This window comes from Panthera uncia, assembly GCF_023721935.1.
Source record: "Panthera uncia isolate 11264 chromosome C1 unlocalized genomic scaffold, Puncia_PCG_1.0 HiC_scaffold_3, whole genome shotgun sequence".
NCBI lineage: Eukaryota > Metazoa > Chordata > Mammalia > Carnivora > Felidae > Panthera > Panthera uncia.
Window position 1 is genome coordinate 90,284,115 of NW_026057584.1, and position 24,548 is coordinate 90,308,662.

Genomic DNA, 24,548 nt, shown 5'->3' on the forward strand with positions numbered 1-24,548 from the left:
TGTGTCTCCCTCTCTGTCTGCCCCTTCCCCGCTCATGCTCTGTCTCTCTCTCTCTCAAAAATAAACATTAAAAAAATTTTTTTAAATAAAATTGTATACTGTTGACTAATTTACAAATTATATTAGCCAAATTATTCCCTGACATTTTTTTTCATTCATTCAACATATTATATTGAGTGCATTCTATGTGTCAGATTTTCAAATAGGCATATAGAGTCCTAGACACACATGCTCTCTGTTCCCATGAAGCTTCTAATCTAGCAATTATTTTGCAAAATCATCTGACAACAGGGTAGGCTAGGTTTCTCAAGAAACCCAAGGATAAGCCAAGTATGTTTTCCTTAGAAACAAATTATAATAAATTTAAAAAATAATAAAATATAAATTGATAGTGTGTAAAATGTGAAAAATTTCTTCTCATTACCATCTCCTTGCCATAGTCCCTCTATTTAAAAGTAGAAGTAGTTGACAGTTTTGTATCCTTACAAGTCTATTTCTATGCATTGATAGACAAATAGTTCTATACCTCATTCATAATTATTAACATTGTATCACAGATATTATCCTGTGCTAGTCCACTTAGATTCTCCTCATTCTTTTTTAACAACTACTTGTTATTCATTTCTTTGTGTCACAATTTATTTAACCATTGATGGACATTTAAGAACTTTGCAAAATTTTCACCTATTACATATAATCTGCTGTAAACATCCATGTATAATTTATTATTGATTTATTTTGACTATATTAATAAGACAATAGATAGAGAAATATATAGCCCAAAATTTAAAAGTTGTTAGATACTGCTAACTACTCCTCTCCAAAAGTTGTACCAATCTAGAGTTCATGTTATAGGGTACATATTTTAACCTCCTTGACAACACTGGATTTTATTCATCTTAATTTTGTACTGATCAGATGGGAAAGACATGATGTATTTGTCTGAACTTTAGTATTATATGTTGGCCATTGACTCTACCAATTTTTGTTCCTTTCTTCCTTACTAATAAATATTGAAATAATATTGAATGCAGTGAGGCAGGCATTGCTCTAGTAACAAGAATATAGCAATGAAAAAGAGAGCCAGAATTCTGCCTTCATAGAGCATAGACACTAGTAAAAGAGACTTCCATGTAAACAAGGAAGTAAAACAATCTCTGGGAGTGGTAAATGCTCAGAAGAAAATCAAAGGGAAGTATAGGGGTATAGGAAATGTTGGGGCACAAGATAGGATGGTCAGAAAAGACCTCTTTGGGAGGGAAATCTAAGCAGAGATTGAAAGAGGAAAGGTATGCCCCTTTTGAAGAGTTGGAAAGACAATCCTTTATAGAAATGCCCTGAGGGGTTCGACCTTGGCTTTCCTGAGGAATGTTGGGAGTTGAGAGCTACCGGAGAATAGAGACTGAAAGGAAGAGTGGTAGATGAGGTCAGCAACAGGACCAGTGTCTGTAATGACTAGGGGTTTTCCCTCTCTAAATTTTAGGAATTCCCATAGTAATCTATGTGAATAACTGTAATCTCTGAACAACTAATATTTTGGTGTGAAATTAGAGACTTGTTTTGAAAATAACATCTTCATATTCTTTCTATTTTCCTTAAAACCTGTGTGCTATTCTCAAATTATTCTTTGCTTTACTTACCTCACTTACTCTCCTAGAATCTCAGAGACAATTTTCTTTTTTATTTTTTTTAAGTTTATTTATTTATTTTGATAGAAAGAAAGAGAGAGTTTGTGTGCAAGCAGGGGATGGGCAGAGAGAGAGGGAGAGAGGATCCCAAGCAGGCTCCTTGCTGTCAGCGTAGAGCCCAACATGGGGCTCCATCTCACCAACCATGAGATCATGACCTGAGTGGAACTTAAGAGCTGGACGCTTAACTGACTGAACCACTCAGGTGCCCTGACAATTTTCTTTACCCTACAAAGCACTTGATATTATTTTCTCTAAATATACAACCATTTCAACGCAGACATGAAAGAAAGTCTATTTCTAGTCCCATACTTACTTACACAAAACTTATAGAACTGGGAAGTTCCTCTATGCAGATTGACACATGGTGTGACTTCTTTTTTACACAATCATATACTCTTAGAATTAGTCTTATTACTCTAAATTTACACATATAATAAAAGTGATGTACTTTGTTTCCTGCAAAATAGCATTGCATTGGGAGTTAGAAGATTGGAGAAACAGTTTACCTTCTGCCACATACTAATTCTGTGGTCTTGAGAGTCTCTTGGTCTTCTTGGAACTAAAGTCCAATAATTGTTCAAAAGAAGATGTTGGAAATGATTTTGAAAGGATTAAATTATTATCATTATCATCCCTAGCACCAATTATGGTAACTGGCACATAGTAGATTGTCAATATTTTAGTGAAAGAATGAATTCACTAATATTGCTTCTCAAGGGTGCAGTTAAATGCCCCATTAGATAACTTACTGAGTGATCATGATGTTCTCTTTCTTAGAGTGTTTGATGGAGAAGGGATGGACCAAAATGATGTGGGTAAATCAGCAAACATTAATTAAGCCTTTATATGTGCCAGAGTCTATGCTAGTTCCTGGAATGCCAGGAAGGAGTAGGAAGAATGTTTGTTCACAGGTATTTTTGTTTGATTCTTACAAGGAAACCAATTATCTAGTTATTGATAGGTTTTTATATCCCTCATATATTCTGTGAAATGTTAGGACTATTCAGAACTATTAGAATTATTGAGCTTTGAGTTCAGATAAACTGCATAAACAACTCTTATCAACTGGATTTAGTTTTAACCACTTCTCGTCTTAATTCAGTAAAGCCAGGTTCATAAGACATGAAAGTCAGTGAGCTCTCCCAAAACAGTGGGTTGGAACCAAGCTCCTCAGTGGAATTATCTGGAGAGATTTTAACCACTCCTAGTTCCTGGACCCCAGTTTGAGAGATTTTGATTTAGTTGGTCTGATATGGCCCTGAGTATCAGTCTTTTTAAAAACTCCTCAAGTGATTCTAATATGTGGGTAGGATTGAAAATCACTGTTTTATTAATTTCATTGTTATATCTATTCTGGGCATTTCAGGAATGACTAATTTCACATATATATTTAAAATTGTTTTTAAATTAAATTAAATTTAATTTAATTTGATTTTTTAAGAGAGAGTGAGCAGGGAAGAGGGACAGAGGGAGAGAGAGAGAATGAATCCCAAGCACGCATCATGCTCAGTGTGGACCCTGATGCAGGGCTAGATCCCAGGACCCCGGGATCATGACCTGAGCGGAAATCAAGAGTTGGATGCTCAACCAACTGAGCCACCCAGGCATTCCTAACATTCTTTTTTAAATGGAGAGAATTTAAATCCTATTAGTCTTTAATAACCAGCAATACTATTGACTTTTGTAAGTTTTGCTCCCTGAGCAGTACAGCCTGGCAACCTAAAGCCCTTTGGCCAAGAAATCTCTGTGCAATTTTTAAGCTGAAGAACTCTTGGATAACAGTCTACTGTGTCTAAGCCAGTTAGAACCCACTCCTCATAATACAGAAAAGTATTATTTTTTTGGAGTGGTTTCTAGGAGTTTCATTGGTCTTTCATGGCCCACCTAAAATTTAATGCAACATTTTCTATGTAGATACCAGTGGGTATTTTGGGTGAGGGGAAGTCCTCTGTTTTAAATCAGATATTCAAAGGGGACTGTGAACTCTTCTAGGAATGTTAAAAGAACCACTGCCCACTAGTATAAAAACACATGGAATACCTCGTGTTTGGAGAAGAAAGTGCTAAGGTTTGATGTCTCTCTAAAAACCAGTCTGATAAGAATTGGGAGGGTGGTTCTTGACACTCCAGAAAAAAATTGAGAATGCCTCCTACTTCTTCCCACTACGTTTCTAAGAATGACTCCACCACAGAGGAAGGTGAATGTGAAAGGCTTCAATATATCCAAGTATCTTTCCTTTCTGGAAGTGAGTCATTACAGTTTCTTCTTACTGCACTTTCTGTTCCCTCAGAATTTAAAGAAACTTTTTTTACTTCTTGCATTTTGAAACTTTTTCATATACTTATTATTGTTTGGTATTATAATTATGTGTATTTGTTTCTTTGTTTATTGTCTGTTTTGTTCAGTTGAAAAGCATCATATGGCCTGGATGCTGTCTTATTACAATTATTGTATTTTTCACTGATACTGTTTAGGATGGTGCCCAGCATATATTAGGTGCTCATGAAATGAAATATTTGCCAAATAAACCATAAATCAATGTTCAGTGGCAGTAGCCACTATCCACTTCCTCACTTGACTCTGGGGAAGTTATCGCAAAGTCCATTCACTGTCTCCATTTATGATATTTGGAGCCAAGGTGATTCCAACAGAAGGTATAACTCAGTTTGTGGAGTAAACAAATAAATATATGCCAGAATAACTGGCATATAATCATGGTTGATTCTAAGACATTTATAGGTCTGACATGTCTCTTAAATTATTGATTTGTTGATCAATTGAATAACAGAGACCACTTGACTTCATTCTTAAATTTATGTACATAGGCTGATGAGAAGTACAGGGAGGTTCAGTAGGGGAAACAAAACAAAACAAAACATTGAAATGGGATTCCAGATACTTGGGGTCTAGATTTGCCTCTGCTACTATGAGACTTGGGAGCAATAAGTTTATCTCTGAATAAGTGGGTTGAACCAGCTGATTAGTGAGGTCCTTTCCATACCTAAGATTTCAGGCACGTTTGATTCCCAAAGCAAGGATTGATAAGTATGGGGGATTGACATATAGGATTCACATCTCTTGGAAACCTTTAAAACAGTAATGAATAGCAAAGGAATTTACCTTTCTGTGTTTTGGCTCACTGATAAGCAGTGTATGAGAGTCTATCATGATTTAATCTTCAAAATACCTATTTTCTTAAGTATGGCCAGCCCTATCTGGGATGTGTTAACAAATTACTACTTTTGTCTTAATAGAATTCATTTTCTTGTTCTTGTAAGACTTGAGCTAGATGTCCTTTTTGACCTTTTAGAGGGCTTACCTGTATTCTAACACAGCCCACAGCATTTTCCATACCATACTATTTCTGTTTCTCACTAGAGGGACTATGAACTCCAAAGGCTAGGCATAATAAGAACTTAGCCCATAGTAGATGTTCCTTCAATTTTGGTTAAATGAATGAATAAATGAATAGAACATTTGCTATGGTTACAGCTAAATAAGCCAGTAAGTCAGAGTTTTCCCTACTTTTTTGAAATTGGAATAATTGATTTCCAAATAACAGTGTTACACTGGGATTATTGTTTATTTGCGAAAGCTCATGCTCCATGAGCATCAAAACTTGACACTGAGGTTCAAATGGCAGTGGAACCATATGGTGTAATTCTATACATCCATGGAAAGGCACAAAACCACAGTATCAGATAAAAACCTCACCAAATGTTAGAGCTACTAGAAACCTTGACTACAACATAGTCATTTTGGTGGTAAGGAAACAGAAACCCAGGAGTTAAACTAATGTGTTCAAACTTCTTGATAAGGAGTCCATAAACCTGAGCCCATAACCCAAGCTTTCTCATTTCCCCTCTTGTCCTTTAACCCTCATGTACTACACAGTCTCAATCTCCTGTGCTTAGATTCAGAACAAAATTAAAATCCTGTTGCTTTCTCTGTTTTCTGCTCTTCAGCCTGGCCACTTTTTAGGAATTGAACACCTGCAGTAGTGTCCTCTCCTTCATGTACCTCACAGTGTTTCAATGCAGTTCACTTGCTGCGCCAGGTAGGTTTCCTCCCTCACCTCTTTCTCTCTTTGTTCAGCCTTTGAATGGACCTGTAATTCAGGAAGTTGACAGGGAGCATGAAAGGATTGGAAAGGCAGCAGATGGAGTGGAGGGAGGAGGGAAACAGGAGTCTGAAAATGGCCTGGAGGCAGCTACTACCTGGTGGCTGAAGCCCACAGATGCGTTGCTTGACTTTGAAGAAATGTACACACATATTCTCATGAATATTCTCACATGACAGTAATATCATACAGTTGCAGAGCACGTTGCAGACAACTCCTAAGAGAGGTGATACAGGGTGTGAGGCAGCCTGGATTTAGGTATTATTAAGATTCCTAGTGTAAAAATTTATTGTAAGTAATTTACTGTAAAACAATCTGCGGGTTTTTGGTAGGCTTTAAAAATTCTCTAAATTTTAGCTTCTTGATCTATAAATAGGGTGTATAAGTTTCCTAGGTCTCTTTTCGCTCTGTCTCCACATGGCTTTTCCTCTGCATGTGCGACATGTCTGTGTCCAAATTTTCTCTTTTTTTTAAGGGGCATCAGTCAGATTAGATTAGAAACTACTTTAAAGACCTCATATTAACTGAATTATTATTTTAAAGACCTTATCTACAAATAAGGTTACTTTGTGAGATACTGGCAATTGGGACTTCAGCGTATGAATTTTGTGGGGGACACAGTTCAGCCTATAACATGGAGCATATTTTATAATCCTCTTAGGGTTTGTCTTGAAGATCCAATGACATTTATATATGAAGTGCTTTTCAAATTTTAATTTGCTATATAAATGAAGAGCCTGACATTTAGCAATAGGAATCTTTAAATCCTTATTTTTAGAACCCACAAGCTGAATGGTTAAATGTTCAGTTTTGTAGGTTTATTACAGGGTCGTGATGTTTAAATATTAATACACTTCTATATGTTTTGATATATATTTTTTATTTCTTGGTATTTCATACACCCTTTTCCCTCCCATCTCCCACCTGTTAAACATATCCCCTGGTATGGGTTGCATAAGGTGGACAGAGCAGAGAGAGAGAGGGATCTCTCTGCCTTTTGCCATTCTAGATGCACAGACAGAGTGAGTGCACACAAAGTCTAAGCAGAGGGGATCTTGACAAACCCACAGACATTCCTAGTCCCCGGTGCAGCACAGAAACATAGTAGGGAGAATTACAAGACCTGCAGGTCGAAGTGGACAACAATGAGGAAAGTTGCTGTGGAAACCTTATGATCTGACAACTAGGAGCCAGACAGAATGAAAGATGTCTCAGAATCTCTATATGGAAAATGGACATCTGGAACAGTATCTCAGCAAGAAACCACTGGCATCCTCGCAGAGGACTAGCTGGGGGAGGGATTATTTACCAAAGGAATGATTACAAATGTGTGAGTACAGTGTAGAGTGCAGGAACCTGGGGCTAGCACTGTTAGCTCTGCTAGGCCTGAAAGGCTGAAGGGAGAGCATGACATTAGAAACCAGAAGAAAAAGAATCATATAGAGAAGACTGATTCTGTCTGGAGCAGAAAGAAGGGAACCCTGTCAACGTGCTCCCTTTAATTCAGGCTCCAGGACAAATTGCTGGGGTGGAGGTGAGGTGAGAATGAATCTGGAGTATCAAATAGAAGATTTTCCATGGCCATAGTTCTTGACATTACACATGTCCCAAAACATTGGCATAATCCTAGAGGTAGGGAACAATGTGGGCATGAACCGGTTAATACTGAGTTTCTACCACTGTAGCAGAATGGGGACTCGAAATAGAAAGTGAACTGAATTATAGAAAAAGACATATGTTATAACTTCTTACAAAATATGAGATTTGGACTGAGAATTGTATCCACCTCATATAATCCATAAATCTATTGTTATATATACCATACACATGTGTATCCATACACATACGCATGCACACACACACACACACACACACACACAACACCAAATGACAATGCAGATGACATTTACATTGGAGTATAAGATAGACAAAAAAGTGCTGGCAGAGAGAAAGAAAGTCTGAGATGAGTAAGAAATCAGTAGGAGTGCATTATGTCAGAAATGTCAAGCAAGGAATGAGGAAATGGGATTTGGAATGGCAGGAGCCACTGGTATTATGAGCTGGAGACTCCTTGACTGACACTGAGCACTTAACGGGGAGCAGCAGAGAAATTCTTTCTTTGATCTAGGATGAGGCCAAGAGGCAGAGCAGCAAGTATCAGCTAGGAGAAGACAAGAAGGAGGAATGGGGTCCCGGTGGGACAGAGGGAAGCTTGCTTTTCCACCTTCTTATTCTCACTTCCAGTACACCTGCAGGCTGGCTGTGCCTCTAAGTCCTCAGGAATCTCCTCTTTTAACCTAGTGTGACTGGGGCTCAATTCCATGGTGTCTGTTGTAAATTTTACAATTATTTTCTACAGCTCATTTAAGTTTTTGAAACTCAACCCCCATTCTTCATGACACAGAAAATGAAATCTAAACACTTGATCAAATTTATTTACTATTTGTCACTTTGTGTTGGAAATTGTCACAGTCAGGATTGTTTTACTTTCTTTTTCTTCCTCTTCCCAGGTTGAGGTTCTAAGGGCCCTGAACCATGGTTATTGATGGCATTAGTAATGAGGGAAAGTCCACTGTTAGTATTCTGTTTCACACAGTACTTGACCCTTTAAGTTATAGCTAGTTATTATCTGGTCCTAATGTTGTCCTCATTGACCTTGGCAATCTGCTGAAATGTGGTCACAGCCTATTCTAACCTTCTGTGCAACAGTCCACACCCTTTGTAGCAGGGTTCCTACATCCCAGCCATGAGTTCCATCCTCCCCCTCCTTTCAACTTCACATGCAAAATTAACCTTGAAGAGTATAAAAGCTTCAAATTATCGCTGATATTGAGATAATATTTCAGGAAAAGAAATGATCTGGGTGAGGGAGAGGGAGAGAGACAGACAGAGAGAGAGAGAGAGAGAGAGAGAGAGAGAGATTGATTCCAACTAAGGGCTTTTTCTTTTCTTTTTTTTAAATAAATATGATTTTTAATTCAGAGTGGTCTAGTTTCAAATCCTATTTTGGTTACTTATTAATTGTGTGGTATTGGGAAGCTTAGTTAAAATTGCGGAATGTGTTTCTATAACTGCAAAATTAGGAAAAGAATGTCTACTTCTGGGGAGGCGGAGGGGATACAAGGACCTGGAATACTATATGTGATTGATAAATGTTGCCTGCATTTTATTTCATTCCATTAATGATGCAGGCTTATTGTGGGCACAGTGAGAGGAAAGGAATGACCATAAATTAAAATGTTGACTTGTTTTCAGTTACTCTTTATTCTCCTTTGTGCAGCATCCTCTCTGGTCTTGGCAATCTCCTAAGCCCAGTGGGTGTGGGAGATAATTATGGGTGAGGGTTGCCTCAGGGATCTTTAATAGCAGCTCCTCTTCCAAAAGCAGATCAGGTACAATGGATAATATCTTTGATTAATTTTGGTGCCTTGTAAAATTAAACTTTATTCTGTGTAAAAGTTTTACACATCATAATGGAGACATTGTAGATCAATGAGTAAGAGAAAGATTGCTTAATAAATCTTATTTGGACAAGTGTTTAGCTACTTGAAGAAAAATTAAATTTGGATTCTCATTTAACAGCATAAACCAAAGTCTGTTTTATCAAGATTAAAAAGGCAGGGGCGCCTGGGTGGCTCAGTCGGTTGGATGTCCGACTTCAGCTCAGGTCATGATCTCGTGGTCCGTGAGTTCGAGCCCCGTGTCGGGCTCTGTGCTGACAGCTCAGAGCCTGGAGCCTGTTTCGGATTCTGTGTCTCCCTCTCTCTGACCCTCCCCTGTTCATGCTCTGTCTCTCTCTGTCTCAAAAATAAATAAACGTTAAAAAAAAAAAGATTAAAAAGGCAATTTTAGAATATCGAAGTTAATTTGACCTACCAGAAATAAAAGGTGATTATTTTCCAATTTCTGGATAAGGGAGGAAGAATTCATAAAGGAAAGGAATAATACATTTGACTGTAGAAAATACAAAATTTCTCAGTATCAGTATTATGAACAAATTTAACTACACATATGACATAATATTAATATCCCTAATGTTTAAGGCAGTTAGTTATATAAATTGATACAACTCCAATATGTTAATGAGTACAAGACATGAACAGATAATTTATTTAGTAGGTAGAAATGATTAATGCATGCTTTAAAAAGTATAATGTTACTAAATGCTCAAAAAGATAAAAGTGAAATGAGATAACATTTTCACCTACCGAATTAAAAAATATGAGAACACTCAATTTTGCTGAGGGTCACTTCTTATATAATACTGATGAGAGCTTAAATTGGTTTGCTACTTTGGAGAATAATTTGACAATATGTATGAAAATTCTTAAAAATGTTTACATCGTTTAACCAAGAAATCCAATCTCAGGGCATGAATGATAAACAAAAAATTCTTAAATTTAAGAAAAGCTTCATTATAATAGCTTTAATTCATTGATTGCTTACCATGTGACTGGCTTTGCTTGAATAATTCACTTCTCACCAAAACTCCTAAGTAGCTGGGCTAGGATTTGAACTTACATCTGTCTGCTTCAAATTCTGCTTGTATTCTTTGTTACTATTTTATCCTACACAAAGATACCTTTCATGATATAATAGTGAAAATTTAGAAATACTTAAAAAAAATCTATTAATAATGTAATAGTAAAACAAGCTACGGTTAACCGATTCCATACAATACAGTGCAGCCAGAAATGATATAGAAAGTGCTTATTTTCAATCATTTTCAATGAAAATAGTGTAAAATAAATTGGTATATTTCTTCTGTGATTTTAAATATTTAAAGGAGATAGATACAAAAAAGAATACCAGTTAATAGTAGTTGCCTTTGATTTGTAATATACTGGTCCTTTTCTTCTTTATCTCTATACTTTTGTGGTCTTCTCAGATTTTGCAATCAAAATAGATTATCTTATATTCAGGAAAAAGTAAATTTGAATTAAAAAGTTTGTGGAGACTTTTAGGTTTTTAAGGCTTGATAGGAGATGTATAATCTTCATTAGGTTAAATTCTTAGTCACATACTCTGTCAAAAGAAAAGTGCTCTAAAAATTGACAAATCCAATGAAAATAGGCAATAGTTGTGAGGTTAGATTATTATTAGTGTAATAGATAAAATCTGTTAGTGTTATATAAATAAACAATATCTGTATCAACGTTATAGACTTAAGACTGTTGATTTACCTATTGAAAATACAAGGATTGAGAACCAAGTTATAAATCTAATAAAGTTTCCAATATAATGTAAAAAGAGGTTATCTTAGTAATGACTTTCCCTGTGACTATATATGATCTTTAGGAATTTAAATATCTTAATCAATTGGCTGAGAGTTTTCTTTCCTTGACTTACATGGCAAAACATGGATAAATATTTTTTAGGTGCTATCATCAAAATTGCACAACCTGATATTTTTTAAAGCAATTTCTGCAGAAGTGTCATCTTTTGGGAGCCCCATCTAGCTTTAGAAAATAAGCTTTGCCATAACACATTTAGAACAAAGGCAGTGATTTTATATTTATTTTTATTTTCATGGTTACAATCCCCTTAATTCCACAATTAACGTTGTAATGATTTGATTATGATCAGTTTGTAGGAATATTAACCACTCTTGGTATCTTCTCACCTCATTAACTAGCAAACTAGGCACTGACTATTGATGATAACCAGTTTCTCATGGACTGTTGCTCAGTATTACCAAATCTTTTTAGTTTTATGAAGCCATTTCCATTAGAGAATGAATAGATTTTCTATTTTTTTTCCTTTTTAGCATATGTTGAGATCACATGAAAATAAATATGACTTTATCACCTCGTTTCCAATTTTTTTATCCTAAGAAGCAGCAGCACCTATTCATTGTTTCAAATAGCGCAGCGTTAAAAATTGTTTCTTAAATCAATGTTTCAAATAAGTGGAACTAGTTTAGCTAAAATGGCACTGCTCATTTAACCTGGTATATTGCTAACAAGAGTGTTGGGGGGAAAAAGTTGAAATTAAAAAAAAAATAGTGGTGGTAGCTTGGTTATAATCATTAAGGAGTAATAATATTGAGTTTGATTTATAAGTTGGAAAGATTATGGTGAGGGAAACAAACCAAATTCAGCCAATTTGAGAGTGTATTTGTTCTCAGGACCCTGATGAATGTTTATGGTTTGAGTGAATTGGAGCCCACCAGCATTGCCAAAACACCTGGAAGGGATGTGCATGGAAGAGAAGAGTGTTCTATGTTATACATCTATTTAAGGTAAATAACTATTTAGACAAAAAAGAAGAGGAAGGTCATCATTTACAGCACTATTTTCTCAGCATTACAATTTTCACTGCTTTTCCCCCTTAAAAAAAATAAAAGTAATTTATGCATATTTCCTATGAATTCCCAAATAAGTTTCCCTTTTCCACTTTTCTAATGGAATATCATTTTCTTTTTGTTTATAGAAACTTTTCATGTAACACAGCTATTTTTGTGCTTATTTCAAATACTTCCTCTTTGTTACTTCATGTGATTTTATTTGTGAATCTCTTATATTGGTTTTACCTTTCCCCTCTGTATAACCAACTAGATTTTAAGGATATAAGTAAAGAGAGGAATTGTATTTCATTTTTCTTCTAGAGAGGTAAATTGGAGCTCAGAAAAGTTAAGTAATTTAATTAAGCCAATAGACCAGTGTTTACTAAAATTTATCTTGTGGGTCATTAGATTTAAGGCAGGTATAATCATACACACATACACATGGTTTAGTGGCCAAATTAGTTTAGGAAAGACTGCGTACTATGTAAATTCTCAGTGAGTAACAATAAATATTATATACCAAAAACAGAAATATTTCTGCAGCAAGCAAAGTGATCTATTCATCTATTAAGCTTATTTGAATGCATAGTGTCATTTGTTTTGCTCTTACGTCTTTTGTTTGAGGGTTTTTGTTTTCTTTTTGCTTCTTGAGTTAAACTTATATATATATAGGTATACTAAACATATATATATATATATATATGTTTATATATAGTTATAATAAATATATTTAAATAAAAAAGATAAATATATATATATATATAGGTTTATGTTTTTCAGTAAATGCCTTTTAGGTTATAAATTTCCTTCTAAAAACCTCTTGAATTGTATCCCACAGGCTCTAAAATGACGTAATTCTTTGCCACATAGTTCTAGATATTTTGCTTTTTGCATTAGGATTTCAGGTTTAATCCATAAATTGCTGAAGATATATTAATAAGTATCTTTACTCTGTGTATTCTTAGTGGGCCACAACTAATTCACCTTTTAGATATAACATAGCACAGCATATAGTAGATATTTCCTGAAAGCTGGTTTAAGTGAACTGAATCTTTTTTGAAATCACTTAGACTGACAGAAGTGAGTCTCAAATATACATCTCTTGATTTTTTTAGTCAGATTTATTGAGAAATAATTTACTTATAATAAAATTCACCCTGTTTATAAACTTGACACATGTATACAGTCATGCAACCACTACCACGATTAGGATAAAGATGATTAGCTCCCCACAAAGTTCTTTGTTTCTTTTGTAGTCAGTTCCCCCTCCCATCTCCAGGCAACCATTGAACTCTTTTTGTCAGGATAGTTTTGCCTTTCTAGAATGTCATAGGAATAGAAGCATATAGTAGGTAGCCTTTGTGTCTTCCTTCTTTCACTCAATGCATTTGTTACATGTAATAGTAGTTTTATTCCTTTTTATTGTTGAGTAGTGTTCCACTAGTTGGCTATGACATAGTTTATTATCCATTCGCCAGCTGATGGATGTTTAGTTTGTTTCCATTTAGGTAGTTTTTAGCAATTATGAGTGAGGCTTCTATAAACATTCGTGTACAGGTGTTGTGAGGACATAAGTTTTTATTTCTCTTGGGCAAACACCTAAGAGTGAAGTTGCTGGATGTTCTGATAATTGTGTGTTAGTGATGGGGATTGGTGGTGGAAGAGGAGTGGATAGGCTCTCTGATGTCCTACTGCAGGATAGTGTTTCCTGGTCCTTCCAGCAGTGATAGCACACCTGTAACACATTAACATAATATCATGGGGCTGACTCCATACTGTTTCCTCACCCCCCTCCAGGGCCAAAGGAGTTTTTCTTCTACATTTTCCCATCAGCAGTAGGTCTTTACCTGTGCCTGGTAGTGACAGAGTTTTCTCTGCCCCTCTCACAGAGGTTTAAGGTTTTGCTACTTATGAGAGGATGGTCTGGGCAGGGTGTCTGGGGTTCATGCTTTCCCCACAGCAGCAGTCGCTGTCTTCCAGCTGGCCCGTACCACACAAGGGACTCTCTCAGGTTGTCTACTGTGCTATCATCTTTCTCATGAGCACCTGCTGGGGTCCACGGAAAAGAGCCTGGGAGTAAGTACCAATTCCTCTTATGTCCGGGGCTGCCAGGGGTTTCATACTGTCATACTACCCACACTCAACCTTTACCAGTTCTTTAAAGGTTTGGTTGATGTTTTTTTAAACTCAGTTGTAGGGTGGTCAGTGCTTTTTCTCCCATTCTCTGCCACCTGTGAGCCAGTCCATGGGTACTTGATTCAATTTAATTTTATTCAAATATAAACTTAAACTAAAAACAATTCAGCATAGTTTAATTTCTTGTATTGCCTTTCTATTGGGGCATTAATGGAGGGAAAGTTAGATGATTGGGAGGATCAAAATCTGAATCCAAAGAGATGTGTTCTCAAACTAGCCTCCCACAGACACTGGGGTTTGGCTACAAAATTTGACTGAGTTGCTTTTTTCCCAAATACTCAGAAAATAGTTAAATTTATGGGTTGAATTTTCTGAATTCTAAGATTCTACCTCATAATTTGTTATTATTGTAAAACCTTGGTAACTGCTGCTGATTGTTTGCTCAGTGGTACATGCAGCTGGGTAAACAATGAGCATGAAAATGGCAAATTGGACAGCCAATCAAGCTTTTTCATCACTTTATAAGGTAATTTGGGTTCATTAGAGTTGAAGGCATTCTGGGATATAAGGTCCCTCTCCAAATCTGAAATATATTTGTATATTTAAACATATGCAATGTGCACTCTCAACAATAGCCAAATTATGGAAAGAGCCTAAATGTCCATCAACTGATGAATGGATAAAGAAATTGTGGTTTATATACACAATGGAGTACTATGTGGCAAGGAGAAAGGATGAAATATGGCCCTTTGTAGCAACATGGATGGAACTGGAGAGTGTTATGCTAAGTGAAATAAGCCATACAGAGAAAGACAGATACCATATGGTTTCACTCTTATGTGGATCCTGAGAAATTTAACAGAAAGCCATGGGGGAGGGGAAGGAAAAAAAAAAGAGGTTAGAGTGGAAGAGAGCCAAAGCATAAGAGACTCTTAAAAAACTGAGGGTTGATGGGGGGTGGGAGGGAGCGGAGGGTGGGTGATGGGTATTGAAGAGGGCACCTTTTGGGATGAGCACTGGGTGTTGTATGGAAACCAATTTGACAATAAACTTCATATATTGAAAAAAAATTAAAAAAAATAAACATATGCAATGTAAATATAATTTGGTTAGGGTGGGGGTGGGGTATAATTGAAATAGGCAAAGGGAGGTACAAACTTCCAGTTCTAAAATTATATATAATATCTATAATTTTGATATATGTCATATATAATTTATACATAAATATATAAATAAGAATAATTATATAAATATAAATGTGTGTGTGTGGATGGGTGGATAGATAGATAGATAGATAGATAGATAGATAGATAAAACTTAGTTGGATGGGGTGCCTGGGTGGCTCAGTTGGTTAAGCATCCAACTCTTGATTTCAGCTCAGGTCATGATCTTGGCTCAGGTCATGATCTCATGGTTTGTGAGTTCGAGTCCCACGTCAGGCTATGTGCTGACAAAGCAGAGCCTGGTTGGGGTTCTGTCTCTGTCCCTCTCTCTCTGCCCCTCCCTGTTTCAAAATAAATAAATAAACTCTAAAAAAACTTGATTGGTACCTATATATATTTTCTAGTAATATTTTCTTCTAGAAAATGTGTTTCTAGTTTATACAATAGAACTAAATATATCAATATTTCATGGTACTCTGCGAAGAGTACTATGATTTCCAAATAATATATCACATGTGTTTGAGTGGGCTTTGATGTGTTTTCCACATGACCTATTTTGGATTTGGGGCATACTCTTGGATAAAAATTTGGCTCTGAAAAGTGATTGTGTTTCAATTTCCTCATCTGTAAGATGGGAATAATAATAGTGCCTCCTTCACAGAATTGTTATGGGAAGTAAATGAGGCATTGCTTGTAAACTGCTTGTTTCAGTGCCTGGCTATAATAAGTGTTCATTAGAATTTAGTTATTATTAGTACCTAAAACATAGAGGTGGTCATGGGATTGTTTTCAGGCCCTGGAGAAGAGCTATGTATCTTTGTAGTGATACCTCCATTTGAGACGGAAGGGACAATAGTGATGATGTTCCCTGACCCATTAATTTACAGCATTTGTTGTAAGAATCAACTGAGATAATGCTTGTTAATCCACATTGCTACTTTTGGGTATGCAAGTTAAAAACTTCACAATAAGAAAGAAACTGTCTTTATTATTTTATACACATCATTTTAAGAGAATCTGTCAACTTTTATTTTACATTTTTTTGTTTTATTCTCCTAGGTTTCTTTTTCTTGTTTTTAACCAACAGCTCTTTTAACCTTAAGTTTCAGACATCTCTTTCCATAATATCTTTCATCTGACAAACATGGGTATCAATGTGGTGTGTTAGTTCAGTTCAGGTTGTAGGAAGCCCTTGTTGCCAGGATGACTGACTGGAGTGGGTTTTCCAGTTCCCTTTTTATCTCTAGAACCAGCAGAGGGAGCACCAGTCTCTCCCTATCTAAACAATCGTGATGACTTTTAAACATATGGTGGCCCTTTAATGATTAAATTTAGAAAGATGGTGTTTGAATGAAGATGTAAAATTTAAAGTGTGAATGCCCATTAATTATTTTAATAATGCAGACAAGTTTAAACTTATTCAAAGGGGAAATTTTCTTTTCAAGACTACAGGTCATTATGGAGTGAAACTGGGAGCTACCGAGTAACTTTACCACAACATAATTTAGAATATATTAGTTTTCATTGGAAGTAGAGGGAAGGAGGAAGCTGAGAATGTCTGGAATCATTTAATAAATATTTATTGAGTGCTTGCTATGTTTCAGGTGATAAGCTAAATTATGAGGCTATAGAAATGAACTAGACTCAATCTGGGAGGCAGACCGAGAAGAAAACGTTGGGAAAATTACTTGAAAATGTCTAATTGTTAAATAAGAATTTTAAATAAAATGTTTGTTGAAAGAATGAATTATAATAGTATGTGTATTAATAATATAAAATTAACATTTTTGTATTGTGCTATAATAGCATGTGTATTAACAATATAAAATTAACTTTTTTATATGGTGCTTTAGAGTTATAGTGCTTCCACATACATTACTCATTTAATTAGACTTAGGAGAGGTTTAAAGTTCCACAAATATGAGGCACCTGGGTGGCTTAGTGGGTTAAGCATCTGATTCTTGATTTCTGCTCAGGTCATGATCTCACGGTCATGAGATCCAGCCCCACTGTGTACCTTGGTTGGGATTGTCTTTCTCTGCCCCTGCTGTCCCTCCCCTCTAAATAAATAAATTAATTAAAAGTTTCACAAATGGTGAATATATATAAGGTTTTTATACTTTAAAAGTAAGGATTATCTGCTTAAAAATAAATTCTTAGAAAACGAACATCCTCCTTTAGTATATTGGGCAATAATCCTTTTTAGAAGTTATTTTCCCACTCAGTGGAAGCTATTAAATATCTATGTTTAGAAGATCAAGAAGGTTGACCAGGGGAAATAAAACTAAATATACAGCAAAAGCCTAACAAGAATTTCTTTGAGGTCATTAGACAAATCTTAGTTGAAGGAAGTACAGGGTAATGCCATTCAGAAAATTTCATCTATATGGAGAAAAAATGATCCAATAAAATTAGTAGTAACTTTGGTAGAACATCTGGGATAATATAAAATATACGTGTTTTAGATTAGGCAGTTTACCTAATATACAGACCTCAGTTCTGCACTAGAAGAGAGTAACCCAGTGAGTTAATTTTGACTTCATTATACTTTGTTGATAAAGCAAACTTTTGGTTATTAAAGACATAAAGTGAATGCATATTATGATACTTTTTAGAGATCCTAAATAAATAGGCACCCAGATCTTTCAACAACCAGACTTAATCTTACCAAGGAGAGACAAGAACTCCAAATTGATCAAATACAAATGAAGCATGTAAGGTTATGAGAAATTTGATTTAGGAATAAAAATCCTACAACTAACCCAGTTTTAGATATAGGCTATTTCAATGTTTCTCAAGATGAGATATAGCCTTTGACCCTACCAATTCTTTTTTCTATTTTGGGGCTTAAAGTAGCCACTTTATTTATTTCTCTCAGTTCTGTTGGCTGACTAGGCTCAGTTGGTTGGAAGGCTCTTGTTCAGGGTTTTGATCAGGACTTACTTTTTTTTTTTTTTTTTTCTCTTTAAAACACCTTCACCCATTTCCTCCACCTCTCTGCTGCCCCCTGCCCCGCCCCATCTCAGGCAACCACTAGTCTGTTCTCTGTTTCTGTGAGTTCAGTTTTTTTAGATTCTGCATATAAGTGAAATCATATGGTATTTGTTTTTCTCTATCTTATTTCAGTTAGCATAATGCCCTCAAAGTCTATCCATTTCACAATTGGTAGGAGTTCTGGCCCCACTCAGAGGGGTAGAGCTTGCTTTCTTCTGTTTTGTCCCCCAAATGCAATGGGCTTCCAATAGTGCCCTAAGGTAATTGGTTTCACTGTTTGTTCTTCCCCCTGCATATTAAGGCTTTTGTTTTGTAGGAGACATAGAGGTGATGGGTTGAGCCAGGGTTTTGGCAGCAGCTAGTGTTTCCTCCTCTACCAGCACCCCAAGAAAAGCCTTCTCAGGATTCTCCCTGACCTTCCCTGTGAGTGTCTGGTGGGATTCATGGAGTCCAAGCCTGCAAGAGTGCGTAAAGTCCTCTATGGCTGAGATCCTTAGGAGTTGGCACTCTCATGCTAGTTCATTCTCATCCTCTAGCAATTTGTTTAAATGTTTTAGCTACATCTTCTTTTCAGCTAAGATTGTATCTAGTATTGTCTGCCTCAAGTCAGTAAATACTTGGCCTTGTTTCTCCCTGAAAACACTGTTTCTCCCCAGACTTCAGGTTACTTGGTGGCCCTGCAACCTCAGTTTCTTAATGTGTTAAAGAAAAGTTATTAATTTGCGGTTTGTATAGCTTTGTCCTTACTACAAGATTGGAGAATACTCTTTACATCTCTGAGCTGAAAACCTTTATCTTACTTGTCATCTGTGCCATTTTTTGGTCTTCATTTGCCACCACAATGTTTCTCAGGATTTACTATGCTTAAGAATCAACTGAGAAGCATGTTAATAATACATATTTCTATGTCCCACTCTAGAAATAGTGATTCAGTAGTCTCAGGTAGACAAAAGGGATTTGCTTATTGACAAAGCTCCCCAAGGAGTCCCCAGGCTAAAAAGGACCTTGGAAGGCAGTATCTTCTCAAAGGTAAATTCTCCCTGAGGGATGGTAGTGTGCTCATTCATTTTTCTGTCTTCCGTTGTGTCCATGCCTTATATATGTTAGCCTGTCAATAATTATGCAAAATATGCATTGAATTTAAATTAGTTGCATAGGATCAGAGGTGGGGAAGAAACTTCCCTTGAAATATCCCACATTTATTAAACCTATCCACAATTCAAGGTTCAGCTGAAGTTCTAAATCTTCCAACCAACATCTTGGAGTAAATAGCATTGGAGGAGTGGGGGGAGGGTAGTGAGTCAAGAAACCTGCTTTTACCTTCTAGTTTGAGCTTCTAGTTTTGTCAGTAATTAGTTATGTGATTTGGCTAAGGCACTTAAACTTTTCTGCAATTTATTTTTGGCTTTGATTTAACAAAATATAAGAATGGAATAGACTTGGAACATAAACATGAATAATCATGAAAATCAGTTGAGAAGGTGTTTATTTTTACTTATAATGTATGAAGATATGTTTATAAACACACACATACATTATACATACATACAGACACATGCATATATGCACATACATACAGTAACCATATTGTATACATTATATATTTTGCATATGTAATTACAGATTCCAGTGCCTCCATCTGTAGAGATGATGAGTCAGTAATTTGAAATATATATATATTTTAACATCTCTAGATGATTCTAATGAATGGTCATGTTTGAAAACCACTCAGTTAAATGCTTTGAAAATTTTCAAGTCTAAGCCTCTATCTCCCTTTACTGAACTCCATCTGATGGCCATGAACTACCAAAAAGTAGTGACTAAAAATATATTTAAGTTTTATTTTTCATTTATATTATCATCCCAATACATTCCAATATGCTTAGTGATAGAAAATGCATCATATTTTTTCTTGAATAGAGTTCCTAGTATAGTTTATAGAATCCTGCAAGCAAGTTAGTAAATTTTTGTTGCTGGATAGATTAAAATAAAAGTAGCCAGAAGTTAGAAGTCAGGGAGGAAAGGGAAGTTAGAGATAGGTGGGAAGACGTAACTGTCTTGGTCTTAGCTATATGAATAGAATATCTTGGCAGAGGAATTTTAAATAGATTGGATAGGTGACAAAGGAGAATTGGCAGAGAAGAAGGTGGCAGTAGTCAAGGTAACTAAGCAGTTGATGAGCATCTGAGTTGGGAGTTTCCGGAATGTGGAGGAGGAAATGACACATGTGAGTGTCTGAGGGAGGAGTATGTGAGAGGAAGGGAGAGCTAATGAGGGGAGGCCACTGTATTTCTAAGGGCTAATGATAGATTTCAGAGAGAGAGAGAGAGAGAGACAGGAGGGTCTAGAGTTGGGAATGTGCAAACATGTGTAGCACAAAGACTCCAGAAAGCTTTAATTCCTGGAGCTCAAAGGAAAGCAGTTGCCCTGGAGATCAGCTAGGATCTGCAACCATCACTGTGAATATGAGACATAAACTTTTGCCGAGGAGAACCAGTAAGATTTGGGAATTCATGGCATAGCCTAAGCCTATCCTGTCTGCCCTGAAAAAAAACTTTAATAGAGTTTATATAGGATGTTGTTATTGATCCTGATGGATCTGTCATTTTGAGTTAACAGTAAAATAAGACCCCAAGTATCTGAATGAGTTTGCCTGTTGAATGGATTTGTGTAATGCCATTATTGCTAATTGTGAAGAACATTTGCTCAAAATAAAAAACTTGAGTTTTTAAATTTGACTTAACCTTTAGATATAAGAAACAAATGCTGTTCCGCTCATCAGAGGAGGTCATGTTTACTACCAAGTAAGGAGGTGGGATTTTGATTGACTTTATTGATTTTATTAGTAGAATAACATCCAGGAAGTGTAAACATCCCAAAAGATATTTTAAAATAAGGTTTTTTGACCTAACACTGAGGTTTCAGTGCAAGGACTGGAGTGAGCAAAGATCAATGATTTTGAGTGGTCTTTTTCAGAAATTATCATGGTATCCATGTTTCCTTACAAAGGAGAATCAGTGTTCAGTTGTTATGACAAAGAAGTGATTTCCTTTTTAAAAGGTGTACTGTATTGCATAGTTGCAGCCCAGAGATGACTGATGCTCTGAAGAGATGTAGTCATCAGAGAAGACATAGCCACAGATTAGAAAGTTCAGGTCTGAGAGGCAGAGTGCTGCCATAAGTGTAACAGAATATTTGATGGAAGGCAAACTTTGACTTTAAATAAGTTAAGGAGCAAAAATGTGGGGCCCCGAAAACAGAAGTAGGTGTCGCAGCATTGAAAATCATGGAACCCAGAGAGGAGAGTCTGTTCTGGCAGAAACCACTCCCTTCACCTCCTTGTTCCAGGTTTATCATAAATTCTATGTGAGATAAACAGGTTTCAGAAACTATGTATCCTTTCTAGTTCATTGTATTTTAACATGTTTCTAGGTAACATTACCATGTATGGAGTTATTTGACCTCAGTAAAATTTTTTGTCATCTCTATAAAGTTTTGAATAAAAGCAACCTTCCAATCTTCCATCACTGAATGTAGATACTAGAATTGGGAATAACTTACTCAGTACTCATGGTCAAGGCTGTGGCACTGAAGTTACTACTGTAGAATAGACACTGCTGTGTTATTGTTTGGCTGCCTAACAACCATCAACAATTCTTAATCTTCTGTGACTTTTGAAGGAATTTCTTCTTTTCATTTATGGGAATTTTGAATATTAATGTCAGGCATGTGTCTTGCATGCCCTAACTGAAATCCAGGTACAGAACTCAAGCTGATTAATCTTGCCTAGAATCTTGAGCTGAATCAAAAAAAAAGTTGCTTGAGCTCATTTACTCCAGCACTTGGACCCAGGTTCCAGTTGCGTTGTTGAGCTGCTTTGATTTGTGTTTCTGCCTGTTCTTTCTCAAAGCTTAGTTGTTTTTCTTCCTTTTTATGACAAGTAAAATTATAATATATTTAAAGTATACCATATGTTTATTTGAGATGTATATATTGTGAAATGATTCCCATTATTGAGTTAATCAACATAGGCATCACCTCATAAAGCTTTTTTTTTTTTTTTTTTTTGGTGAGAATATTGAAGATTTAGTCTCTTAACAAATTTCAGGTATACAATATAATATCATTAACTATAGTCACCATGTTATACACTAAACCCTCAGAACTTACTCATCTTATAACTGAAAGTTTGTAGCCTTTAACAGCCTCAAAGCCTACTTTTCCAGTTTTCCCTTTATTCTGTCAGCACTTGATATCTTTCCTATAAATTATATTTTTAAGTTTACCCAAATTTGTCTTTGATACTTGAACTCTTTGCAAATGTAGCGCAAACTCTTTTAGTAAATATAGTGAATAATTCTCAGGAGGAGAGTAATTTATCTCAGTTGGTATTTCATATTATGAAGGCCAACAGGAGGGGAAAAAGGAGGAAGGAAAATGTTTTTTTTTTACTTGTGGGCCCCCCAGATACTCCCTGCCAGCAATGTTAGTTAAACACGGGGTTCACTCACATTAGGTCCATCCTTTTATTGTCAGTTTGTGGGATCAAGTGCTACAAATATCATCTGAGCAGATTCAATGAGCATTAGTTTGCCTTTAGTCACATAGGTTATATAGATGAAGAAGGAGCCAAGAAAGGTAAAAGAGGAGGAGCAATCAGGTCCCATAAGAATACAGGCTATTCCTGACCTCTATAGAGGTCACAAAACAGTAAATATAGACCCAAGATATGAGCGTGGGAATTAACAATGTCAGGCACAGGTGCACAGGCGATATAGAGCACCTGAGCACCATGTGATGTGCATCTAGGCAAAGGCAGAGACAGACACTGGAGTGCCATTCCTCCATTTGAATTCACACTCCTCCACTTATTGGCATTGTGACCTAGACAAGCTATATAATTTCTCATCTTTTGGTGCCTCTGTTTCCTCATGCATAAAATAAAGACAATTGTATTTCCTACCTTACTTACTTACTTACTGAGGACTGAGTGAGTTAATACAAGTACAGCAATGAGAACAGTGGTTGGTGCGCTTAATAAATGTGATATATAAAGAATGGTACTTGTTAAATAAATATTAACTATTAAAAGGTATTGGTAAATACAGTTGGGGTTCAACAGTCAGCTTTCGTTCAGGCACTTGACTGAGAATGTGGGAAGGAGGAATGAAGAGCACTTATTTAGAATCAGTAGTGAGTGGGTGAGGATCCAGGAATGCTTCCTCCCAAATGCAAGCCTGAATTTGGAGACAAATAAATGTGGCATAATATAACCTGGAGGGAAACTTGCGGAACCCACATGGAAGAGACCTAGATATAATTCTCATCCGGTTCCCCCCTTTTATTTTCTCTTACATAAAAAAGAATCTGCTCGACTATAGTGGCAGGCAAATCCTTAACCTCTTTTTGTTCTGTCATCCATAAAATAGCACATTGTCTGTGCCTAAATGAAATTATCTGTGTGAAAGAATTTTGCACAGTCATAGGAAGTTTGTATTATTTAGGACTCTTTCAGTTGCAAGTGATGGGAATTCAAACGAGCTAAGAAAGTAATTAATAGACTGATAAAACCGGACAGGATGTTGGGTATTTCATAGGACTGAAAGACATGCCGTAGGAACCTGGTCCTTGGAGACTGGAACTAAGTATTCAAAGTTACCTGCATTTTTTTTTTTCTCATTACTAAGACTACTTTGTGGCACAATTCCAGAGGAACTGTTCACATGGTATTCTAGAGGAATTGTATAAAAGGCACAAGGTAATGTAAGGGGTGAATGTACCCTTTGGAGATGTGACTAACTTTTATCTCTGATTTTGCTTCTCTTTGCACCTTAATTCTTTTTGATACTAGATAGGTTTCCTCCTTAAGGCTGGGAAATGTGGCACAAATAGCTATAGCTTTTATCCTTCCAACACTGTAACAGAGAGAAAACAGAATCTTTCTTGTTAGTTTAAGTAGAAAATTCCCAAGAAGGACTCTGATTGGCCTGAGCTGGGTCACATGCCTATTCCTAAGTCACTGTGGCCTAGGGGATGGGGTCCTCTGATTGCAGGAGCCTGGATCATGTGCTCACCTTTGCAAGTATGCACGGGGAGTATGGGGAATGTTTGGGATTGAAAACCCAAAGAAGGGAAGTATGAAAGACAAGATAGAGTTA

General features: G+C 36.1%; 1 long non-coding RNA gene across 3 annotated transcripts in view; it reads left to right on the forward strand.

Annotated features, from left to right (window-relative positions):
• Positions 1 to 24,548, forward strand: part of LOC125911653 (uncharacterized) — a 108,991-nt gene that overhangs the window by 75,065 nt on the left and 9,378 nt on the right. For 2 of the 3 annotated variants that reach the window (XR_007454399.1, XR_007454401.1), the window contains exons 2-4: positions 5,657 to 5,748; positions 11,939 to 12,052; positions 14,078 to 14,768. This is a non-coding gene — a long non-coding RNA (uncharacterized LOC125911653). Of the gene's footprint in view, positions 1 to 5,656; positions 5,749 to 11,938; positions 12,053 to 14,077; positions 14,769 to 24,548 lie in introns of those variants that run through there. The other variant, XR_007454400.1, reaches the window with a different exon arrangement.